An 8,495-nucleotide genomic window follows, 5' to 3' on the forward strand; every position below is an offset into this window, starting at 1 on the left:
TAAAAAGTTGTGGTTTTAAAAGTGTAGTTTTAGTGTTCAATAAATGTTTATCCTGTTCGGTGGTGACCTAAGGTGTGTTTTGGGTTTTGGACCCTTGTGCGATTGAGTTTGACACTCCTGCTCTTGTCTCTGGTTTCATCTCACGGCTCTGCAGCCAAATTTCTTCCCTCGTTAGTGACGGTAAATCAAAACCTTTCTCCTCCTGTTTGTATTGTTTCATTAAGTGGATTTGGCCTCACAATAAAAAATTAGTGTCATCAGAAAGTGATGATTTCACTTCCAGCTGCCTGTTTCGAGCAGCGTTTCCTGGGAAAACCCACGATGACGAGGGATTTGAAAGCTTTTAACCCCTTAATGCCTGTAGTCTCAAATATATGACAAACCAAATCAGCTATAAAATTACCTACATATAACATTTACTTTAAAACGAAACCACAAGTGAATATCTTTTTTCATTGCACGAAATAAATCAGGCATTGAGGGGTTGAACTTCAAGTTTCCATGCTTTCCGCTGATTATTGATCATTTTTTTTAGTCCATTTATTAACCTTTAGCATGTTTGTGGGCGTCTGCTTTAGATTCCGTTTTTTTAAACAAAAATGAGTCTGTGTTGATCCAAACAGAATCTTCCAGCAGCGGCTGCAGTTTTTAGTAAGTTTTGAAGTTATTAAATAAATCTAATCCAGAAAAGAGAATGACACCACACATAGAAAATAATTACTTCAGTTCAGTCGCCATTTTTCTACAAAGTGGACGGCGCCATGTTGGAGTCAGACGTCGTCAGTGAGCAGCGATTGGTCTGAGTTTCTATGGCAACCACCCTCACCAATCAGGAGTGAGCTTGTTTTAAGGCCACACCCCTTCCACTTGAAAGTGGAATACACAAAACCTGCCAAACGTTTTGAAGGTTGGACATGGGGGCCAGCAGGCTCCACCCACTTTTATTGAGGCGTCTGATTGGTCAGTTTATAACTTGAATAACTTGAACTACAGGAAAAAAAACAAAAGAGACAAAGAAACAAAGATGATTAAGCCAAAGATGTGTACGGTTCTGTGGTTTTGTTGGGTTTGCTTTTTGGTCCTGGTCTGAGTTTTCCTGCCAGTCGCATCAGTTCCAGGCTCCCAGCCAGCAGCGCCAAGTGGGGCCCATACGGTTTTCTTAAGTTAAGACAAAAAAATAATTTTCAAAAAAACATTTAACATTTGCTTTCAAAAACGTTTTTCTTTGTTTTCAAAAATATTTTTGCGTTTGCAAATTGTTTTCTTTCCGCATAATTTTTTTTTTTTGCATTTCCAAACTTTTTTTGTTTCAAAAAATATTTTTTGCAAATGCATAAATATTTTTCAAAGCAAAAAAAACTTTTTGAAAGCAAATATTGAATATTTCTATTTGCAAATTATGATTTTTTTTCTTAACATTTTGTTTGATCTCAAAACTGTGACTTTTGCTGACCATATAGTGGCACAAAAATCTCTCCATAGTGTTAGGATCCTCACTGAATGATTCATACTGTTTGTGAAGGAGTTCAATGAAGTTCAAGTTAGTTTACTTTTTTTTAATTACTTACTTACTTTTTTTTTTACAGTTACTTTTGAACATTTTTTAAAACATTTTACATGAGCCAAAGAGCCACAGTGGGGGGTGAAAGGCTCCAGAGCTGCAGGCTGTGATTGGAGCTCGTCTGAAGGATCCGTACGGTTGATGTTCTCTGCTGAGCTGTGTTTGTCTGTTCCAACCGCCACTGATAAGTATCTGCTGAAGTCCTCCTTTCCCAAAGTGGGAAAGCCAACGTGACCGCAGAGGGAACTTCATTGTTGACTCACCCCCCAGCTCCTCCTTATCAGCAGTTGTCGTCTGAACAGTAGCATTTTGCTGGGGGTGCACAGGTGTCGTTTGGCGTTCAGAGAAACTTTCCTTCACGCTGCGGCGCTGGGAAAAGAAAACACGGCCAGAAGGCTTGGAATCCGTCCTGGGGGGCCGTCCTCAGAGCGGGGGTCACTGGCTGCTCAGACGAGTAATGCGGCTGAACCGATCTAGAACCCAAACCAATCAGGATGTGTCGAGGTTCTCCACCTGCTCTGAACGTCAGCCACAGTTTTATGAAGTACATCTGTTACATGATTACAGCAGCAGAACGTGTTTTCACTGAAGTCATTTGAGAATTTACTTTCTTCTGATTTTATTTAATACTTATTTTTCCAACAGTTCATGTCCTAACTTCCTTCACTTTAATCCGGTTTTCTTTTGTGTCCTCAGATATATAAACTGTGTTTGGAACAATCTTCCTTTATGTCGTCGCTCTCTTTCAACGCCATCAGCGTTTAGGAAATCTTTCCACTCATGAAACATACTCACCGTTGTCTCTGCTTTGTTTTGTGCTTGAAATGTTTGTATCATCCTGTAATCATCAGGAATCCACTGACTCTGATGTGAAGAGAGGCAGCTCTTCATGTCAGCTCAGCACCAATATCAACACTTTAACGGCGCAAATCCGCTTTAATCTGCTTCAGAATCTGGTAGAAATACATCTATTGTGTAAACAGTGGACTGAAAGTGAACGGTAGGCTGAAAGACGACAACATTGGAGCTCAATAAGAAGTGAGTTTGTCACCAAAGTCTGGAGCCGGAATAGCGGGAGCTGATGTAAAGTCAGATTTCTTCCACATTACTTACAGAGTTACTTCACTGGATCACTGCTCATTTTTTTCAGGTTTGTGACGTTTTTTCAGTGCAATTTTGCCTGTTTTTTTTCCTGCAGTGCATTGTGATCTGCGTCCTGATTGGCTGTAGAGGACCTCAGTTATTCAGTTTGTCACATTTCTTTGTTTATATTCTATAATCCTGGAATTCTATGAAGATGTGAACTTTGAGAGTTTAAAGAAGATAGAAAAGTGTGAAAATATTTGTGTCTGTCTGGGAAAAGTGTAGAAAATGTGAAACGAACTATTTCCTGGTAGAGAGATTGGAGCAGACTATTTCTAGTGGAGAAAGGGGAGCAGACTATTTCCTGGTGGAGAAAGGGAGCAGACTATTTCTAGTGGAGAAAAGGGAGCAGACTATTTCCTGGTGGAAAAAGAGAGCAGACTATTTCCTGGTGGAGAAAGGGAGCAGACTATTTCCTGGTGGAGAAAGGGGAGCAGACTATTTCCTGGTGGAGAAAGGGAGCAGACTATTTCTAGTGGAGAAAAGGGAGCAGACTATTTCCTGGTGGAGAAAGGGGAGCAGACTATTTCTAGTGGAGAAAATGGAACAGACTATTTCCTGGTGGAGAAAAGGGAGCAGACTATTTCCTGGTGGAGAAAGGGGAGCAGACTATTTCTAGTGGAGAAAATGGAACAGACTATTTCCTGGTGGAGAAAAGGGAGCAGACTATTTCCTGGTGGAGAAAGGGGAGCAGACTATTTCTAGTGGAGAAAATGGAACAGACTATTTCCTGGTGGAGAAAAGGGAGCAGACTATTTCCTGGTGGAGAAAGGGGAGCAGACTATTTCTAGTGGAGAAAATGGAACAGACTATTTCCTGGTGGAGAAAAGGGAGCAGACTATTTCCTGGTGGAGAAAGGGGAGCAGACTATTTCTAGTGGAGAAAATGGAACAGACTATTTCCTGGTGGAGAAAAGGGAGCAGACTATTTCCTGGTGGAGAAAGGGGAGCAGACTATTTCTAGTGGAGAAAATGGAACAGACTATTTCCTGGTGGAGAAAAGGGAGCAGACTATTTCCTGGTGGAGAAAGGGGAGCAGACTATTTCTAGTGGAGAAAATGGAACAGACTATTTCCTGGTGGAGAAAAGGGAGCAGACTATTTCCTGGTGGAGAAAGGGGAGCAGACTATTTCTAGTGGAGAAAATGGAACAGACTATTTCCTGGTGGAGAAAATGGAGCAGACTATTTCCTGGTGGAGAAAAGGGAGCAGACTATTTCCTTGTGGAGAAAATGGAGCAGACTATTTCCTGGTGGAGAAAGGAGGAATGCATTTTTTTGACTGATTTTCACCACAAATTAAACCCATTTACCATCACCATTCAGTCTGTGCTAATTTTGAGAATAAACGCTGGGATTACACTGTATGCACATCAATAAAAAAAGATATTTTTTTTTTCATGGGTGACATGCGGATGAGAACGTCTCTAAGTTGACGTCGGCACCCCCTAAAAGCGAAAGGCGGTGTTGTTTTACTTCGAGGTATGAAAGGAGTTCACAAAAATAACTCATATTTCATAAATAATTGGTCTTTACTGTTTCAAAAGTAATTGTTGGATCATATGTTTAGATATAGTTCACTCTGAGAGGATTAAGAAAATGATGGCATGGCCCCTTTAAAGTCTCTGATACCTAAGTTTGCACACAAAAAAAAGTTTCTAATTTCCCCATCAAGGCTTGACGTTGGCCAGATTTTCTTCCTTTAATAGTATAAACGGTGATCAGTGCAAATAAATTTGAAAGGATTTTCCTTGTTGTAAACCGGGACATGCGAATGTAAAGTAAAGAGATTTGTTTATGTTAAGATCTTTAAAGTGATTTCTTCCACCGTTCAATCAGTTGACTTTAAAATATTTTTCTGTTCCCATCATTAATCAGCTTTATTTGCTGTTTGTATTCTAAATAAATGTGTATTTTAGATTAGAAGGAAAATAAATATTCCTGTTTTCATTGTCAGCAGCACCTTTTCTGTCAGAAATGTTTAGTTTTGTGATAAAATAATAACACCATCCTAGAAACTGTTCCCCACATTCTGCAATCTCAGATTATACTGCAAGATTTTTGTCTTCAAGGTTGGTTGTTGTGAAGTTCCACACTGATTGGAGAAGTGAGGTTGGAAAAGAGCTAAACCTTAGTATGGATAAGGTGATAAGACCCTGTGAGTGTGTTTGGGATGAGCTGGAGTGTGGGCATGTGGAGCTGTTAGCAGCTCGCAGAAACCCTCATCTGCTCCGGAGTGGAAGAAAACACTGGAAACAAAAGATCTACTGAATCAAAACAAAAAGACTCTCCTCCTCTGATACAACACTTCCATTCTTCTCCGGCCCTGCTGCCCATATAACACGGGCTGCCCTGCCAGTGACTGGGCTTGGTTTATTGCTTTATCGCCACCACACACCTACAGACCCTTCTCCAGGTGTTAAACCAAGCCATCCATCCCACTGTTGCCATTGTCACGCCACAAACGCTCAACCCTCTGATATGCTACAATCCTTTGCACATTAAGAATCTAATAAGCAGCTCAGTCTCCAAAACATACATGCGTGTAAAATGACGCTCAGGCCTTATTTTGACTCCTAGAATAAATGGCACATGCTGTATTTTGCATTGGCGGTCGGCAGGCGTGAAGGGCCGGGTCGGGTCTCCATTCATTTCGCCTCCTTGTTTCTGTGAGCCCCCACCAGCAGCAGCAGAGGAACGCCGGCCCGGTCCTGCATTCCTTCCCAGCACCTTGTAATCCAATAAGAAATGTGTAGCTCTGCAGCTTTTCAACAAGTAGCTCCCACTTAATTACCGTGTTGGTGGGACTGACAGGCCTGCGGAGGGCGACCGGGGCGAAATGCTGCTGGTTTGTGGTTAAAAAGTCCTGGGAAAATCCGGGAAGAATGGAAGACTTTGAAGGCAGATGGAAAATCAGGAGCAGTGGTTTTATTGGGCTAATTTAGAGTTTAGCTTCTATTTTAGCAACACGTTAATGTTTTTGACTAATTCAGTTTACTGAGGAATTTTAGGCTATTTTGGAGGTTAGCTAGTATTTAAGCAACATGCTAACATTTTTAACAAATTTGTTATCTACTTGGGATTTTTAGGGTACTTTAGAGTTTAGCTAACATTTTAGCAACATGCTAATGTTTTTCGACTAATTTAGTTTACTAAGGAATTTTAGACTATTTTAGTTAGCTAGTATTTAAGCAGTGTGCTAGCTTTTATGGCTAACTTGGCATCTTCTGAGGTTTTTATGCTAACTTGGAACTTAGGTATTATTTTAGTAATATGCTAACGTTTTTAGCTAATTTGTTATCTACTTGGGTTTTTTAGGATCGTTTAGTGTTTAGCTAATATTTTAGCAATATGCTAAAGTTTTTAGCTAATTTGTTATTTACTGGGTTTTTTTTAAGGATAATTTAGTGTTTAGCTTCTATTTTAACAACAGGCTAACGTTTTTGACTAATTTAGTTTTCTGAGGAATCTTAAGGTATTTTTGAGTTTAGCTAGTATTAAAGCAACATTCTAACTATTTTGGTTAATTTGGCCTTTACTGAGGTTTTTAATGCTCATTTGGAATTGGGCTAATGTTTCAGAAACATTCTGTTTTTTAGCTATATTTTTATCTACTGGTGTTTTTTAGGATAATTTAGAGTTTACATTATTTTTTAGCAACATGCTAATGTTTTGGGCTAATTTGCTATCTATTGTTTTTTTAAGGCTAATTTAGAGTTTAGCTTCTAATAACAAACTAATGCTTTTGACTAATTCAGTTTACTGAGTAATTTTAGTCTATTTTGGAGGTTAGCTAGTATTTAGGCAACATTCTAGCTTTTATGGCTAATTTGTTATCTACTGAGGTTTTTATGCTAATTTGGAATTTAAGTATAATTTTAGCAACATGCTAATGTTTTTAGCTAAATTGTTATCTACTTTGGTTTTGGGGCTAAATTAGAGTTTAGCTTTTATTTTAGCAACAGGCTCACTTTTTTACTGAGGAATCTTAATCTATTTTGGATTTTAGCTAGTATTTAAGCTAACTATTTTGGTTGATTTGACATTTACTGAAGTTTCTTAATGCTACTTTTGAATTGAGCTAATATTTCAGCAATACTATTTTGGAGGTTAGCTAGTATTTAGGCAACATGCTAGCTTTTATGGCTAATTTGTCATCTACTGAGGTTTTTATGCTAATTTGGATCTTAGGTATTATTTTAGCAACATGCTATCTACTGGGGTTTTTGGGCTAAATTAGAGTTTAGCTTCTATTTTAGCATCATGCTAACGTCTTTGACTAATTTAGTTTACTGAGGGATTTTAAGATATTTTGGAGCTTAGCTCAGATTTAAGCAACACACAAAATATTACTACAAAATTGTCATGTATTAATGATTTATAAGCAATTTTACTACAAAATTTTCAGAAATTTAGGTCAACTTTTTAGATCAAACTTTTATAGTTCTTAACGAATTTCCAGCCTTTCAGCAAATTTAACATTTTAGCTTTTGCATTTTCAGTAAATACCTTCAGCAATTAAAGTAAATTGTGTCACCATTTTCGGCAAAATGCTTCAGCATCTTCATCAACTACTTTCAGCAGCATTCACACTAGCATTATTGCACTAATCATTCTCTTCTCCTTTACGTTTCTCTCTGTAACAAAGAGAAACAGGAAACTTTTGTAAAAGGAGAAGCTTAATGCCTTCTTTGTCTCTTTTGTTTTCTTGAATTTGTTTCCAGGGAATCAATTTGCAAACTGAAGCTACTTTAGGGTTTGGCTCTGCCGTCATTTTGAAACATTCACGCAAGGATCCAGGAGAAAAGCAAATCCAGCCACTTCAAATTCAGATGATTGCCACATTTGCAAGTTTATGCAAATAGTTGTAAATCTTTGAGCAGCTGCTACCTGGAAAAGTCAGTCTTGAGACACAACAGAGATTTTCTACCAGTTTGTTGCTGTTTTATCCGACAACTCATGCATGTATTTAAAGTCTTCTTTGGATTTTTGTAACATTTTTGAAGGTGTTTACATTTTTAAAAACTGTCCTTAATTTGTTTTCTTATCCAAACAAAACTTTCTTTTTCCAGTAGCTTTGCTTTGGCAGTGAATTTGCCAGTCTAAACACTCATGTAAATGTTATGGAAAACACTTTGTGTGCATTGTAACCCAAAGAAAATATCCCAAACCTCAGCAGCGTGCTGCCGCACCGGGCTGTGCAGCCTTTTCAAGATGTTGTTTCAAGCCGGGGCGTTGTCTTGCTCCCATCAGCCCGAGCTTGAGCGGCTGCGGCACGAACGCCACACGAGATCGGTGGTGGCTGTTGATTTGTGAGCGTGTGCAGAAGCAAGCTGGTGTCCGCGACACAGCGGAGATCCAATGACCTCCACACCTGGCTCACGCTGACTCCTGTAGACACATTTTTGTCCGTCAGGAGTCACACTTACAGGTTCAGATTTGCATCGGCCTCTAAAGGGTATTTTAGCTAACACTGCCTATAAATGGACTGCCCACAAACAAACAACATACCTGTGTTTAGACAGCTGTTAGACTTCAATGACTCATAGAAAAAGACACTAAATAGACCTGATTAACACAATCAATCAAACCAAACACAAAGTTAGCCCGAAAAAATAAGTTTAACATTTAACATTTAACAGTTTATTATTGCAGGAAGTGAAAGCAGTACTCAGTGATGATTTTCTTCCTGTATATCTGACAGAGTTAAGGTGCTGTGAACTTTTTCAAACTCTTAAGCAACATCTAAAGCATGTGTCAGTGTCAAGGCCCGGGGGCCGGAGAATTTACATGG

Source organism: Oryzias melastigma, linkage group LG9, assembly GCF_002922805.2.
Source record: "Oryzias melastigma strain HK-1 linkage group LG9, ASM292280v2, whole genome shotgun sequence".
Lineage (NCBI taxonomy): Eukaryota > Metazoa > Chordata > Actinopteri > Beloniformes > Adrianichthyidae > Oryzias > Oryzias melastigma.